The sequence below is a fragment of the Euprymna scolopes genome, chromosome 6, assembly GCF_053919585.1.
Source record: "Euprymna scolopes isolate OS-2025 chromosome 6, ASM5391958v1, whole genome shotgun sequence".
Classification (NCBI taxonomy): Eukaryota; Metazoa; Mollusca; class Cephalopoda; order Sepiida; family Sepiolidae; genus Euprymna; species Euprymna scolopes.
The window spans coordinates 122115183-122133214 of record NC_136487.1 but is presented as its reverse complement, the minus strand read 5'-3'; the positions used below and the strand labels follow the sequence as shown (position 1 = coordinate 122133214).

The 18032-nt window shown below is 35.1% G+C and overlaps 1 protein-coding gene across 1 annotated transcript in view; it reads left to right on the top strand.

The window, feature by feature from the left end:
* The window catches only part of LOC145277923 (sodium channel protein 1 brain-like), a 1166286-nt gene that overhangs the window by 218242 nt on the left and 930012 nt on the right, over nucleotides 1-18032 (top strand). The gene's annotated exons all lie outside the window — the stretch shown is intronic.

Genomic DNA, 18032 nt, shown 5'->3' with positions numbered 1-18032 from the left:
GGATTTATAAGACCAAAATATCCAACCTTGCTCGCCCTTCGGGGCCCATAGTGCAGTTAATAGAGACATTGAATCTCTACGGTTCCAGATGAGCATTGTCTGAAGATAGCAGCTTCAATCCTACCCAAAAGCCGGCTAGAGGCTTACTTGGCCGAAATGTAGTGACAACAACTACGGATGGCAGTAATTGCTGAGAATGCAGTTAGGAGATTCGAAGTTCCTATCCGTCGCGATTACCACCTGACGAAGGCCAGAGGAACAGTCGGCCGAAACGTTGTGAAACAACAACCAATAAAGATGAGGATAATAGTCCGCAATAAAATAAATTAATGTTTTTAATTATGAATTCTCTAGATGAAGATTGCTAACTTGTATTCATATTACTCCGATTATGATACTCATCTTAGTTGTTATTTTTATGATGTTATTTTTTTTTTTTATTACATTTTCACCCCAAACAAGGCACATTGCCACTTTGGTGTAAGGGGCTACTATCAGGGGAAACAACTACTGGGGTACTATGTAGGGATTTGGGCAGCAAGATGTTGGTTCACGTTGCACTTGAACTTCTGCATGTCAGTACAGTTGGGGAAGCAGTGACCTGGAATGGAATTCCAAAGTCTAGCGGTTCTGGGAAAGAAACTACCGGAGTAGAAAGATCTTTTACATCTAGGGATCTCTACAGTGTGGGGGTGGGATTTTGCAGCCTGTCGGGTCTGTCGAGGGTGTTCACGTCGTGGGGGCACAAGTGCTTGCAGTTCATCAGGGCATTCGCCATTAAAATACTTGTAGAACAGGCAGAGGGATACAACGTTTCGTCGATGGGACAGAGGCTGAAGCTTAGATGCCAGTTTAGGGCCTATCAGATTTGCAACTCTCTTTTGAACCCTGTCAAGGAGCGAGAGACTAGTAGCCGATGCACCAGCCCAAATATGACAGCAGTACTCCATACATGGGCGAATGGTTGCATTATAGAGGTACAGGATACTTTCGGGTGTTAGTAGTTTTCTAGCACGGTAGAGAGATCCCACCTTCCTTGCAGCGGCCCTGGCAATGCCCTCAATGTAATTGTTCCAACTCATGTTTCCTGTGAACATCGGCCGATGTAACCTCTGACCTATTTGAGGTGTATCTTTTAAAAGTTGGGTGATGATAATAAAGAAGAACACAATATTGAGTATCGTTGACGGCGAATACGGTACAATCACGTTTGACACACCTGGTCTCGCCAGATCACCGAAGCAACGTTGAGCCTAGCCAATACCAGATGGGTGACCATTTGAGAAGGCTAGGTGCTGTATATACCTTCTGGGAAGGTTGGGCGTGAAGCCAGCACCCTCACTCCTCTAAAAAGAACTCTTCACTACAAAAGCATCTACAAAGTTGTAGATAGGCTATGCCCCTCCAGGGGCTTAAGGCTATGGATGGATGGATGAATGGATGGATGATGGAACATGGACAATATATCTCTGTGAATTAAATAAAGTGTTCAGTTTGAAATTCTGTATGGATTCCAAAGTTCGACATAAAGATTCTTTTGTTCGAAATGGGCACTTGAAGAAGGTTGGAGGTGACGTTGGCCGAAAAGTTGTGAAAATCACAGCCATAATGAGCATAGTATGAAAAATTGAAATAATGCATTTAATGTTTAATATGATGGATTTCAGTTTTCAGAATTTCCACAAGGTTACAAAAAAATGCAATTTGAATGCTGTCATCTTTTCCTTGCAGCAGGCACATGCCAGTCATGGCCGCTTATCCCTCAGCCTTTTCACCCTGTTACCACAAATGAGAGAGTGATTCCTGTCGCAATCCTCCTATATAAGAGTCTATCTATATGAGAGTCTACCTATATAAGAGTCCGATATGTCATAAGATGGTGGACCGTTGCCACAGCTAGAGGTGGGGCCTCTTCAAACACTCTTTTTTTTTTTGCATGGACAATGAAAAATAGACTTTGCAATCTGAGGAGGGATCATTCTTTACTGTGGCTTTCTCACCTTTCTAGTCTTTCTCTACTCTATTGTTATTTCCATGAAAGGTACTCGACTGAGCTCCAATTTCTTGTACCTCTTCATAAGATCTTCACAGCAAGAACCCGTCTTCTTCCATAGCTTTTCTTTCTTCCTCTATGTGCCTAACATCAAATCTAAAGAAAACTAAACGCTTCTGTTCAGTTCTGAAAGACAATGGATACGTCTTGTAAGGGTGTTTGTAATTGTGAGGCAAATGTTACACAATCCCCAACCGCACTTCTCCTGAATCGGCACTGCTTGAAACCAATGGCAAGGAGAAATCCATGATGACTGGAAAAAATGCCGAGATAAGCGGAAAGCACACGCAGCACCTGTAATTCCCAAATATTAACCCACTTTTTAGTAGTAACTAGGCTCAGCGTACTTAACTTTGGTGATCTAACAGGAACCGTTGTGTACAACGTGATTAAGCCACATATCAAATAACATCAAACACTGTTGCAATATTTTTTGACATATAATGGGGTAATTATTTAATTGGTGCCTACATCACCAATATTTGGCACAAGGCCGAGAAAGTCGAGATCAAAAGCAAGCTCCCCTAAAGGAGGGGCACTCTTGCAATTACAAAAATTGCCTGAGTAACCCTGTCGGCATTCCCCGGTCGGGGCACCTCAGGCGACAAGCTATAAACTTGCCCTAACCGAAAGCCGGGTGGCAAGGCTTGGGTGGGTGGACCTCCTGGGTGATACCCAGGCGGTGTACCTCAGTCCAACAGGTGCTGGGCCGGTTCCCGGCTCCTCACCTGTCGGGCTGAGTGTCAAGAACGGATCCTTGACGTGTACTACTACCCTGTCTCCCTGCAGCCGAAACCGCTGGGAGATACATCCCATCATAAGAGGCTTATAATGGGGTATGATCCCACACACTCCGGAGATTCTATTTATAAACGATACTGCTAGGAACTGACGAATCGAATTAATTCACGTTCCACTACTAACGAATCAGAAACTAGAATTGCTCCATAAAGATTAAACCTTTTCTGTAGCAACTTCCCATATGTTTTCTTCGTGTCAACATAGGAAGAATCTTTTGCTCTGAGGCTTTCAACTCAAGAACTGTTTACTGCGAACCAGTCACCTCCAGGACTTGCATAGAACATCTAACCATTAAAAACTGTTCTGAAACTAAACATGGCTTACAACTCTAGACATGAGCAGAGTTTCTTTCCAAAAACTTTCTATATTTAGTACACATTACTACAGGACAGCTTCCCTGCATGCTATCTTCAGATCCAGGGGCAACAAATACTTGTAATAAAGCATCCTCACAAGTAATGGAACTTTGTTCATTCCAATCAACAGTTATAATTTTTATAATATTCTTGATCAGTATACTGACTATTTATTTGATTAACCTTTATCCTCGAGTGGTTTTTGATCTTGATAAGTGGCATATTATTAGTAGAAAAAAAAAAACTCGCTAAACATAAACACATGATTATCTTTTTCCTCAACTCCGTTTCACTCTGCATCAGCGAGGACACTGACTTCTACTAGGGTTGCGTCTTTCTTTTTCTTGTCCCATATCACTATGCTAAGTTTAATAACTTTGTCGCAGAAGGAGACAAGCATGTGTATATGTTGGTGTAGTTTTTTTGTTTTTTTTTTCTATCTACTAATAATACTCAACTTATCCAGACCAAAAGCCACTCGATGATAAAGTTTAATGAGATAGAGAAATTTGTACTTTAACTGACGTCACTTTGCGTTTCTAAATACGAGGGTAAGGTGTTTGTTTATTTTTCTCAATCGAGAGGTGACAATCAGCATTGATTTTGTGAGCGAAGGTGGCAGTAAAGTCACTGCCGAACTAGGCTGCTTACAATGCGAAGCGTCGTCGTCTTCGACGGCAGATGAATAACTACTGTTTCCTTCATGACGTCACAACCATTTTCCAAATTCTCGCACTTCCCCACACACATTTTCTCTTTCTCACTTTCTCCTTCTCTTCCATTATACACAAGCAAGAACACCTGGCGTCGCCCTGAAATGACTGAGGGTCACCTAGATGTTTCTGCTTGAAACACTGGACACCATACTATCTGTTTTATTTAGATTTTTCGAACTACTGTTGCAATCTTGAGTATTATTCTGACGTTTCAGCCTAAGCGACTTCTAACCTTCTTCTGGTGTGTCTTGTCAAGCTCGGTAATTTTTCTGTCGAGCTCCAATCTCTGGTCCCCCCTCGCTAATCTTTCACGAAAAACACCCGTCTAGCTGAAACCACTGTCAATAATTTTCTCCATTCTTTATCTGTGCCTAAATCAAAGCGTAGATTCCATGAACAAAGCTTCTTTATTAGAACTGCACAACTGTGGAACTCTCTCCTGTTTGGCTGTTTCCCACCTGACTACAACTTGGATGCCTTCAAGTCCAACATAAAAACAATATTTTACTTTCTTTTATTCATAATTTGAAAATTGAAAATTATAGAAAGGTTTTAAAATAATTAAAAAGATCTGTGGCGTAACAGCTAAAGTACTAAGTTAAAATATTCAGTTCTATGTGGCACTCTTCTGGAAGTTGAAGGTTCAATCCTAAGTGCAGACGATACTAAGATTCCAATTGTGAATTACTTAAGACTTCTACCGAGTCATGGCTGATGGAACAAGAGCATGCTACACTCCATGGATTAAATAAAGGGTTCAGTTCGAAATTCCATGCAAATACCCAAGTTTTTTTGTTGTTGTTTTTTTTACATGGAGGTCACCGTTTATCAAGGTCCGGAAGCCACTCGGGGATAAGGGTTATTACTTATATAGTAATAAATGGGATAATATCGTAGTAATCGTTAGTATTGGAAATCTGATAAAATGTCTTACTTAAGGGGGCGGTTCATCAGGAATTTGTTTATGTTGTAGTCAGATGGGAAACAGACAAACGGAACAGAGTTCCACAGTCGTGCACTTCTAAGAAAGAAGCTTTGTTCATGGAATCTACGTTTTGATTTAGGCACAGATAAAGAGTGGGGAAAATTAATGACAGTGGTTTCAGCTAGACGAGTGTTTTTCGTTAAAAATTGGTGAGGAGGGATCAGAGATTGGAGCTCAGACGAGCACTTTCCCTAGAAATAATGATAAAACAAGGACAGGCTCGCAATGTCTCTTCTATGGGAAAGAGGTTGCAGGGAAGAGAAAAGGGCATCCCCCACTAAGCCACAAAGTCTATTTTGTACTCTGTCAAGGCAAGATAGGCTGTTTTTAGCAGCTCCTGCCCAGACGTGGCAGCAGTATTCCATCCTTAGGTTTTCCTTAATATTTCAGCCATTTTCATGACTTTTATCCGTTGTATCTTCTCAGCCATTTCCAATCTCTCCTATTCTTTCTTTTTTTTTTTAAGTTTTTCAGGATTTATTCTTATTTGCTCACTAGGAGTATTCACACAAGTCCTCATCAAAAATTTCTCTTTGAGAACAATTTGCAGTATTCTCTGAATTCTGAGTGACAACAAGTCTCCCCAGATTTGCAACACTCTCTGCCTCTTTCAATAACCTTTGCGAAAGTATTTGCGTTATCACAACAGTCCCTTACCATTGATTTCTTGTCGGCTGGTCTTCAATCGAATTTTGGTGGCAAAAAGCCTCCCCAAGGTCACAGTCCTCTTTGCACTCATCCAGTGAAGGTCTAGCTAGTGCTTTCTCTCTTCAGTCTTTCCATTCTCCTTGACCATTCTTGCTTATTTTGTGTGGCGTCAGTTTTTTGTGACACACACACACAAAAAAAGGGCCAGGGGGATCCAGGTGTGCAGGAAGTTATTAATTATACAGTTTCAGTTTTCATGATTCCATGTGATGCCCCTTTGTGTTTTCCATCTGTAACATTTTCTGTATGTTTAATTTGTGCTTATAGTGCATGTGTTAGTGTTAGTCTCTGTATTCAAGGATTTTCCTTAATATTTTAGCAGTTTTCATTACTGTTATCCTTTGTATCTCAGCTATTCCTCTTTGATTTCAATCTCTTTCATTCTCTTTTCAAAGTTTTGCAGTATTGTTCCTAGCAATTAGTGGTGTTATCTTAATTGTTTTCATCTTCCATATCCCTGCCCAGTTCAGTGTATTTTCTCTGCTTCTTGACCTTCACGCTGGAACAGCAAAATCTACAATCTGGCAGGTCTTTTCCTTCTTGTTAACTAGTATGACATCTGGTCTCTTTGCTTTGATGGGTTTATCCGTTTGCATCCATGTCCCATAGAATTTTGTGACATCCATTTTCTAGTACTGCTGCCGGTTTGTGCTTGTACCATTTTTCTGAGTGTTCAAGATTCAGTAGTCTGCATAATTCACAGCGTACTGCCTTCCCAACTTGATCGTGTCTATCTTTATATTCTTTTTGAACTAGTTTGCTGCATTCGCTTCTTATGTGGTTTATTGTTTCGTCTCTTTGTCCACAGAGTCTGCATTTGCTGTTTTCTTGTGTCTTGTTAATCCTTGCTTTGATGTGGTTGGTTCTAATCGCGTTATCTTGTGAATTATTATTATTATTATTATTATTATTATTATTATTATTATCTCATCCTTTTCTGACTACTCCTCCTCCTCCTCTTACTTCTTCTTCTTCGTCTTCTTGTAATTTTCCCTTTCTTTTTTACTACATATCTCTCTCTTATTTACTTTCTATTGTACTTTTATGTAATTATTTTTACTCTATTTTAGTAATAATAGTTAGCTAAATAGAAATCTATATATGCTAATCCACCAATTATCTATCTATAGTAGTTATCACAATTTGCATATCATTTACCTTTATGTCCTAACCTGTATATCATACACCTTAATTAAGTATTATCTACTTGTCTATTGTTTCTGTACTTTATTTGCACATCTATATTAATCTGTGCTTAATCGACCTAATCTCAATCTGTACATCATCTACTAATCTATCTTAACCCGTTTTATATTAATCTGCCTTTAATCTTAATGTATACATTATGTGCTGAGCTTTTTTTTAAATTACATTTTCACCCCAAACAAGGCACAGTGCCACTTTGATGTAGGGAGCGACTATCAAAGACATAAGTTGAAGGGATACTATGTAGGGAGTTGAGCAGCAAGATGTCTGTTCACATTACACTTGAACTTCTGCATGTCGGTACAGTTGGAGAAGCAGAAACCGAAGTCTAGCAGTCTTCTAGGGAAGAAATCATTAGAGTAGAAGGCTTTCTTACATCTAGAGATCTCTACTGTGTAGGGGTGGGAATTTGCTGCTTGTCGGGTTTGTCGAGGGTATTTACATCAAAGGGGTACAAGGGCTTGTAGTTCGTCGCAGCATCAACCATTAAAATACTTGCAAGACTATTTATAAAAATCTATAAATTATCCACCGATGTATATATGATTCAACAAATTCTTTCTGTCGACAGAGAGAAGGCTTGCGTGAAAAAATCGAGACTGACTCCAAAATCTTTAAATGATCTTGAGAGTCAGCCCGGTGCAATATTCTGAAACGGTCCATTTTATATGCATTGGCATCTGTCCATTATTTATCATAATCTCTATATAATTTCTATTTATTTTAATCTATACCAGTTTATCGTAATCTCTATTTATCCACTTACCTATCTTAATCTCTACATTATTTACTGATCTGTTTTAATCTGCAGATTAACTAGCGTTCTTGATTCTTACATAATAAATAGAGATAGCATAATCTTTATATAAGTTACCGATCTCTTTTAATCGGTGTATAAATCTAATCTCTTTATTATTATCTGTACATCATCTGCATATCTATTGCAATATGTACTTAATCTACCTATCTTTAACAGTACTTTCTCTACAGATTAATATTAACCTGTACGTTATCTACCGCTCTTAACTATGCACTATCTACTAATCTATCTTAATCTTTATATAATCTATAGATTTGTATATTTATTTATTTATGTGCGGACTGTTTTGCTCATCTTCATAGTTGTAGTTTCACAACGTTTCGGCCAACTATTCCTCTGGCCTTCTTCATGTGACTAACCGCGACAAGATAGGAATGCTGAGTCTCTAAACTGTATCCTCAGCAACTACTGTCTTTCACAGTTGTTGTTGTTTCACCACGTTTTGGTCAACTAATCTTCTGGACAACTTTGGGGTAGAATTGAAGCGGCCCCGTGGATAGACCTGTAGATAGATAAAGGCATCTCTAAGAGCCAGGTACGTCCAAGGATGGAGTACTAATGCCACATCTGGGGAAGAGCTGCTGGAAAGGGCTTATCTTGTCTTTATAGAGTTCAAAATAGACTTCGTAACCTTGCAGAAAATGTCCTTTTCTCTTCCCTGCAACCTCTTTCTAACAGAAGAGATATTGCGAGTTTGTCTTTGCTTTATCGTTATTTTCATGGCAAGTGCTCAACTGAGCTTCAATCTATGGTCCCCCTTCGCCAAACTTGTACAAGAAACACTCGTCTAGCTGAAAACACTATCAATAATTGCCCCCACTCTTTATCTGTGCCTAAACCTAAACGTAGATTCCATGAACAAAGCTTCTATCTTAGAACTGCACGCCTATGGAATTGTCTTCCGTTTTCCTGCTTTCCAACTGAGTACAATATGGTTGTCTTCAAGTTCAACGTAAACAAGTTCTTGATGAGCCGTCCCACTTGTTAACAAATTTACCGAATTTCCTTTATTATCGATTACTATATTGTCCAATTGACTACTGTATACACTTTAACGCTTATCCTCGAGTGGCCTCTGGGCCTTGATAAGTAGTGATGCCTATGTAAAAAAAAAAAAAAAGATAGCGGTTTCAATCCTACCTAAAGCCGGCCAGAGGATTAGTTGGCCAAAACGTGGTGAGACGACAACAACTATGAAAGAAGATACAGTTAAGAGATTCAGCATCCGTATCCCGTCGCAGTTAACCACCTGACGAAGTCCAGAGGAATAGTTGACCGAAACGTCGTGAAACAACAACTATAAAGATGAGGATAAAAGTCCTCAAAGAAATTAATGAACATACACATTACTCATCTACAAAAGATTTCAATAATCAAATAATATCTACGGATTTATTTTAATCGGTAAACTATCTATTTTTGAAATCGATAGGTACAGATTAGTCAAATCGCTACATCATCGATATTGCTGTGTCTGTATTAATTTGCACCTAATCTGTTCTGTCGTTTTTAGCGCTGATGAAGCATACATTTGAAAAATTGTAATTGTATTATTGTAGGTTTTGGTTTCGATTCTCGGTGGTGGCGCACGAGTCATTTTTTAAAAACTTTTAAAATCATTACTATATATTTGATCCAATATGGTATAATAAGAAATACGAAATCTGCATTAATCAAAATATCATATTTAAGCGTATTTTACAACCGAGCAATGTCGGGCGGCCTGCTTATATATATATATATATATATATATATATATATATATATATATATATATATATATATATATATATATATAAATGCAACTCTTGGTTCGTTCGTAATTAATAGTCTAAATAACTAAATAAATGATTGCTTCGATATTTTGGTATAATATGTTTACTGTACCCATGCGTGTTTTTATATATCTCTTTTTAATTATAATATTATACTTAATTTTTCTATAATAAATAGGTGGTTTTCTTTGTACCGATAGGCCATTTTTTTTTATTTATGGACAATTATTTATCACCGCTTGCCGCCACGTGACGAGTGTTTCCAATTTAGCGGTTTTCCCGCTAGATCTGGAGATTTCGTTTGCAATCTAGCGGGAATTCTAGAAAATCTGGAGATATTTCGCACCCACACACCCGCAATTTTAGATTTAAAAAATAAAGAGAAGCGCTTGAAAATACTTTAAAACATAAAATAAACTCATTCATGTAAGTAAAAAATGTAGCATTTATTGCCTTTGGTAACAATTATTTATTGATTATTTGTTTTGTTTTTCACCTTTTTTTTCGGCTAACCATTCTTAAATCTCGCTATAAAATCGATTTTTCTAAGTACATTTTAGGGGGAGGGGCATTCCAACCTCCGTAGTTTAGTTTAAAATACGATCTAAGCAACCCCCCTTAATCAAAAATTCTAAAAAGCAAGAAATAACAGCAAAAAATAACTTATACCAAACACAGTAGAATTTAATTATCTACTGACCTTAATACTTTTAACATGCTAAAACAAAGTTTTTTTGTTTTTTTTATTTTTCTAATTTCCAAATATGTTGTTCAAAGTGGATTTTATACACGGAATAAAAAATAATAATAAACAAATGTCCGTTTATCGCTTAAGGAGTAAGGAGGCTTAATTCCTCAAAAGTTGTAAACAAATGACTAGGTGCATCAGAATTTTTGTATGAATTTTTTACATCCCTAACACGAAACTGCGAATAAAATATAAAAAACTCGTAGTTTTTCTTTTAAAAGTGGGTTGTTTATTTTCTTTATGGATTATACTTCCAAAATAAACTATTAAAGTTGTATAAAACGTAATAGAAGTACTATTTTTTTTTATTTTTTAAAAAACAGTAATGAAATTAATTGAATTAATTTTCAATTTTTAAACTTTAAAAATCTATAAAAAAATTTTTTATTGATTCTATTTTTACGATATTTTCAGAGTCAATGTGAAAGTTTATGCTCTTTCCAATAAACCGAATATAATATTTTAGACAAACGTTTTTTTTTCTTAATTAAAGCCCCACCCCCATTTTCAAATGTCTATTAAAAAGTAAATAATTAATTTACTCACCAAAGTTTTATATATCACAAATTGAAGATAAAAGATCAATAAATAATATATTCAAATTTAAAACAAAAAAGTAGTGTTTTTAGAAATTTACCTGTATACTCCGAAGTTTAAAACTTAAAAAAAAAACACGTTGTTTGTTTTTTTTTTTTTGTTTTTTTTTTTTTTGGTTTTTTTTAAATGAAGCCTTGGTCCTTGCTCCTTTAATTGAAAAAAACTTAGGGTTTGAATTATATTTTTCGAGGAGTTATAAGCTTGGAAAACGGGGTGAAATTATTCAATATTTTTCACGAAATTTCTGACACACCTAACAAATGACTTATCTACCACTAACCCCAAATTTAGAGTTAATGGTAGTCATAGATTTTTTATGCAATTTTCCAAGAGTGAAGTCCCCAATGGTTAAACGACATGCAACCAGTTAATTGTTGGAAAGACAACTTTTAATAAAAGAAATGAAATAAAAATAACTTAAACACAGTTTCAGCACGTATAAAGGATACTTGAATTTTACTGCATTTGGTATCAGGTATTTTTGTTATTGTTTACAATTTCTCGAATATTAATTATTTTACACAAATGATTGTGTTGTTCCTACTTACTTGCTCCCCCCAAGAGCCGCCATTCATGATTTTACTTATTTTTACTAATTTTTAGACGTTTATCTTATTTAATTGTCAGCATGAACCAACTTTTTAAGATGCAGCATATGCTAACACTTCAGCGAAGTTTACTGTATTTATTTTTTAGCAAACATTAATAACAGAAAGTTTTCCACTTTATTTATTTTTTGGCGTAATTAATGATGGAAGTATGTTCTCTGTTTTTCTTAACATCTGTTGAAAAAAAATAATTTGTACAGTCTCTTGAAAAGAAAATCAAACTTTTCTCTACTTTCACCTAACTAGTAACAATGTTCACATAAAGCATTCATCTGTTCTTTTATAATAAAAATTCCGTTTTCAAAAAGAACCGTTTACTGCCAAATTTCTTTTTTAAAAAAGTGCAAGTTTTCCTGAAAAAAACAAAATACTTTCACCTAACAATTTATAGTAAAAAAATAATTGGGGGGGGGGAAATAACAACTTTTATTGATAAAAAGAATTGCAAAAAATAATAAAAAGTAAATAAACGAACAAAATGCAATTTTTCTTGAGGAATGTGCTCCATTTTAACAAACTGAGCCACAGCAGGCTTTTTGAACATTATAATACTCTTCTATGCTTAACATTTTATGACAATTGGTAAAAAAATCTATATTTTCAAACAAATAAAATATGCCCAATTTTGCTTACATTTGTATATATAGTGTTCTGACAGGCTAGCTTCAGTTTTGCTGCTTTGAGATGAATTTTGCTTTTTTTTTTAAATTTTTGCTTGGTTATCTCCCCAGTGGCCTTGCCCTGCCACTAAAATCTAAATATCTATAAAAGTGAAAATGTCTGTGTCTGTGTGTGTTTCCTAATAACTCAATTTTCGGTCTAGAGACTCGAGATTTAATATAAGGAGTATTTAGATTTGGGAAAATCTTTTTAATCCGTTTTCAGGCAGTAATTTGTCCGTCAAGAAGTAAAAGTTTAACGATTTAACCTTTGAAAACTCTACCAAGCTCCTGTGTCAATTTTGGGTTTAAACATTTGAAATTTTAAATGTGGGTTACTTGGACATGAATCAAACTTTTTAATTTGATTTAAGCCCCAAAAATAAATGTTAAGTGTTAAAAGTTGGGGGTCAAAATCTTTTAAAAAATTGACTTCTGCGGTCTCTACCGAACTGCTCAACCGATTTTTAGTCTAGAGATTTGAAATTTTACATAAAGTGTATTCAGAGACAAGGCAAGCTTTTTAATCGGTTTGGGTCGAAAATTTGAGGTCAAAGTTAAAAAAAGATTTGACCTTTGTGGTGTCTAGCTAACTACTCAGCCAATTTTTGGTCTAAACATTTGAAATTTATACATAATGGCACTTCACACATGCAGTAAGGATTTTAATCAGTTTTGGGGCGAAAATTTGGCTGCCAAAAGGTCAAAATTGAAAGAGATGACCTTTCCAGATTTATCAAATTCCTCCGCTAATTTTTGGTCTAAACACTTGAAATTTTAGATGTAGGTAACTTGAACATGGATAAAACTTTGTATTTTGATTTGAGACTAAAATAATAAATGTTAAGTGGTCAAAATTGGAGTAAAACTTTTTAAAAATTGACCTCTGCGGTCTCTACCAAATTACTCAGCCAATTTTTAGTCTAAAATTTTGAAATCTTACATAAAGTGTATCCACACATAGGGCAAGTTATGAACAGTACACAGGGCCCGAGCAAAGCTGGGCTGAACTGCTCCTATATATATATATATATATATATATATATATATATATATATATATATATATATATATATATGTACTAGTAGAGCGTGCGGCATTACCCAGTCGTAAAATACTCTTAAATATGATATTTTGATTTATTCAGATTTCGTATTTATTATTATACAAGCAGGACCCGTTAACCGGCGTTGCCCGGTGGAAACACCATTCCCTTGCATAAAAGTAAGGTGTTGTTATTGTTGGTGGCCACCCCCTAAGCTTCCCATGTTAAGAACGGTTCTCGGAATAGATCTTCCAACCTCCCCATGGAAGGAATAGATACCCCCAACCTCCACAAGTGAATTACAGTGCAGAATGCAAGTATTTAAATCTTGGAAACTACCTGTGTGCGCCAAATATAAATGACCTTGTCTTAATGAGTATAGTGAAAAACTTATAAAAATCATTATTGTCCAGGGAATGTTTGGAATTGGATGCAATGTAAAAATCCCTCCAGCAGAAAAAAAGTTGTAGAAGCCGAAAAGTGGAAAAAATTGAAGAACCCGAAAAGTGGAAAAAATTGAAGAACCCGAAAAGTGGAAAAAACTGAAGAACCCGAAAAGTGGAAAAAAGCAAAAGAAACATAGGGACTCCCTTCCCCCAAAATAGTTTCCCATAGACTTATCTATGCAAGCATAACCCCCCTCTCCCCCAAAAAAACCCTGTGTAGACAGTATTGAAATTGCCCTCTCCAAGTGAATAACGTGAAAATGTTATTTTTCTCTGACGTTCCTCCTTGGAAGTTGTCAATGTTTGTTACTTTTAACGTATATAACTAAACAAACTTAACCACTGTATATATATATATATATATATATATGTATGTATGTGTGTATGTATGTATGTATATATACAGTGGTCAAGTGTATTTCTTTATATACTGTTCGCTTTCTCTCTCTCTCTCTTTCTCTCTTTTATATATATATATATAAGAAAGAGAGATAGATAGATAGATAGATAGATAGATAGAGAGAGAGAGAGAGAGAGAGAGAGAGAGAGAGAGAGAGAGAGAGAGCGAACAGTACGTTTAGTTTGTTTTGTGTTATAGCAGCTATCAAAACTCAACCGAGCCACAATCTCCAAAAAAAAAAAATAATAATAATAATCTTATAAAAAGATGAAGTTATAGTTTAATATGAGAACGGATGAACGTGAAAACGATTTGTGTTTGTATTTACTTTTAAATGACCGTAAGTTAAAAAAAAAAAAACAAATAATAATAGCGCTAAAAGGAATAATGCGTTACGTTTGTTTTAGAGAGAGAGAGAGAGAGAGAGAGAGAGAGAGAGAGAGAGAGAGAGAGAGAGAGAGATACAGACAGAAAGACAGACAGACAGACAGAAACAGGATAACAGTACGTTTTTTTTGTTTTGTGTTATAGCAGCTATCGAAACTAAACTAAATGCAAAATAACATTTTTCGTTGGTCTTGTTTAAATATATGTGAACGGCCAAAAAGTAAACAATCTACACGTAATGTTGGTGTCATGTGTGTATATGGCGTAACAATTTGACGTAACGCTTTCTAGCAGACGCCATGTAGTTCGTTTTTTTTTTTTACATGAGCGTTCATTTTTTTGTTAAAGGTTTAAAATGTGGAATAAGATAATTCTGGGAGCCAATGAAAAAGGGTTGAACTTGTTAAGGGAGAAATCATTATTTTCCGAATCTGGAAATCGTAGTGAATCTTATTTATATGAGTTTTTGATTCAGTTAATAAGGGTGACGAGGCAATACAAGTGTACTGTGTATAATTTTACACGGCGTAGAGTGGGGGCGATGAGAGCAATTATAAGTTAGAGAGAAAAATAGGGACTACTTCCCCTAATGATATTGTCGATAGTGATGATTTCTCTCCTAGGATGAATTGTAGGATTTTATTATAAGGCCTTATCTGTCTATAATGAAGTTGGAAATTTGCATAATATAGTGACTAATAGTCTAGACAATAAATTTGTATGTGGCATCTGCTGTTGCAAACATACGGTAATTTGGTCCAGAAGGGAATTTCTGCAATCAAAATATTATATACAGGATTATATATAGTAATAATTCAAAAAGTTAAAAAAGAAAATGACTCTTGCGCCACCACCGAGAATCGAAACCGAAACGTTTTGCTAACACAATTTATTTTGTCCTCTGCCGTTAATGCCTGAGACATGAACACATATTTGTTGCAAGACTTGAAATTAAAACATGAACCAATAACTATTACGTCATGCATGTATATTCGTAATGTCGTCGTTCGAGCTGGTGAATTTCATTTATTTTTTTTCATTTTCACACTTTTGTACCGATTTTCCCTGGCTAAAACCAAAATATAGGGTTTCGTATGGGTTCAAATACCTTATATATAAAGTTTCATGCCTGTAGACCAAAAACAGTAAGAGGAGTTTGGTAGCCAATTTTTTTTAACGAAAATATATATGCATATATAAATATATATGGAAAGAGTTTTGTGTTTACTATAAACCTTTTACACAAGTATTACGCAAGTATAAATCATGTAGACTATCTGCATGAATATAATTACACGTAATAGTTAACTAAAAATGATCATCCAATAAGAAAACCGAAAAAACTAATAGGGAATTAATTAAAATGAATGTTTAAAAGAATATGCAAATTAGCTAAATCGTTCGCTAGTGACTGCAATTCCACGACCCATACATGAGAAAATTGTATTTTCTTTTTCAATAAATAGAAAGAAGGGTTTTTAAAAATTCAATATGGTGTAATGGAAAAACAAAAAGGTATTTGCAGCTTCTCTTCCATTTTTCGAATTTTAATCATGTCAAATCACACTTCAATTATTTTGACGGATTTTTTTCTTCTGGTTAGTTAAGGGCATAATAGATTCACTGATTGATATAATAATTAAGCAATTGATTTTGTGCTGCAAAACAGATACTGTCAAGAATTGTATAAGTCAACCGAATTAAAGGAATAAATTATAAGGTGGTCAACATCATGAATGTTGGAATATAACTTTTTGTCAATTATTCTATCTCTCTCTCTCTCTCTCTCTCTCTCTCTTTACATTGTTATTTTTTCTGTTTTTCTCTCTCTCTGATTTACTATTTGCATCTATATATATATATATATATATATATATATATATATATATATATATATATATATATATATATATATATATATAAGTAAATTCTTGGTACAGCTAAATGGAAGGAGAAATTTCAGAGGAAACATAATTTAATTTAAATCAAAAAGATCAAAGAAACAAAAAACGGGCAGGTGGAATTGTTAAAATTTCCCTAAGGCCTTATCGTCTGACCCTCTAAGAGGAAACGTCAGAATGATAAATTAAAAGCTAAGAATCGAATGAGGAAAGAGGGAAATTTGTTTCAGTTGGAAAACCAGTGAGAGAAAAAAAAAATATATATATATAATTCTCACTGTTCAGGTGGTTTTAAATCAGTAAATATTTCCAACTGATGTTTCAAAATCTTTTGTCTACACAGGCTAGGTCGAGAGTTATTAATGACTAACGCCTCAATGATATTGAGATGATAGTTCGACCTAGCACTGTATAAAACAGAAAACCAACCATCGGAATATTGGTCAGAACACCAATTTATACTAATCAGGTGATTACCGATGGCGGACTCATGAGCTTGGGAGTGCCCGGATGTTCTCGAAACCTGGTGTAATCGAATATCCCGAGGGATGTGTTGGGATATTCTCATTTCCAATCTTTGGGATGTCTTGCCAACGTAGTCAGCTTATTCCCCTCTTTCCTCATTCGATTCTTAGCTTTTAATTTATCATTCTGACGTTTCCTCTTAGAGGGTCAGACGATAAGGCCTTAAGGAAATTTTAACAATTCCACCTGCCCGTTTTTTTGTTTCTTTGATCTTTTTGATTTAAATTATATATATATATATATATATATATATATATATATATATATATATATATATATATATATATATATAATGAATAAGGATCAACGTATGTCCCATACTCCCAATACATTTATTGTCATTAAATTGTGAAATCGCCCATATTTCAATCAAATCGATCGATTGCCTCCTCTAGTCGGAAACTCACCGAGGTGCATCGGAAGGGAGATTACATACCTCTCCATAGTGAGAACCCACAACATATTTTGGTCTACATTGCACTGTAGCGAACCTACTGTTGATTTTATAAAATTATTTTTATATGACTTGAATTAAATTTTAAAATGCTAAATTTGAGTATCATAGTTCAATTGCGTGCTAAACAGCAACATTAACTTCGAACGTGCCGCTAACTTATCGAAGAAGCTACTGTTGATTTTATACGCCAGACCTCTCTGCTTGTGCAAGAATGAAACTCCCCAAATGCGCGTGTGGTGTTAGGCTGTATAAGAGAGTTAACTTTGGTCTAAATGAGATTGTTCCTTCTTTTATTGGATTTTTTCGATTATCGATTTTCAATACTTATCAGAGGCATTCCGACACAAAACCTATCTAAGAGTACTTCTAGGCACGTAAAATGTAGAATTTAAAGAATCTCAACCCAGCCGTTTCGGAGGCCATAGGAAAAAAACTCACATAAAGAGACATGCACACAGACAAAGTGTCATTTATAGACAGTTAGCTAGATAGATAGATAGGTAGATAGATATAGTAGAGTAAAAAATTTTCATATATATATATATATATATATATATATATATATATATATATATATATATTTAGTAAAATGACCAAACGGGAAAACACTAAGGATTTCACTGTCTGTCTATCTGTCTGTCTGTCTGTCTGTCTGTCTGTCTCTCTCTCTCTCTCTCTCTCTCTCTTTACATTGCTATTTTTCTGTTTTTCTATCTCTCTGATTTACTATTTGCATTTATTCCTCTCTCTCTCTCTCTCTTCCTCTATCTGTCTTTGTATCTCTCTTTCATTCACTCGGTCTGTATATCAATTTCCACTCCTCATCCCTTCATTAGAGT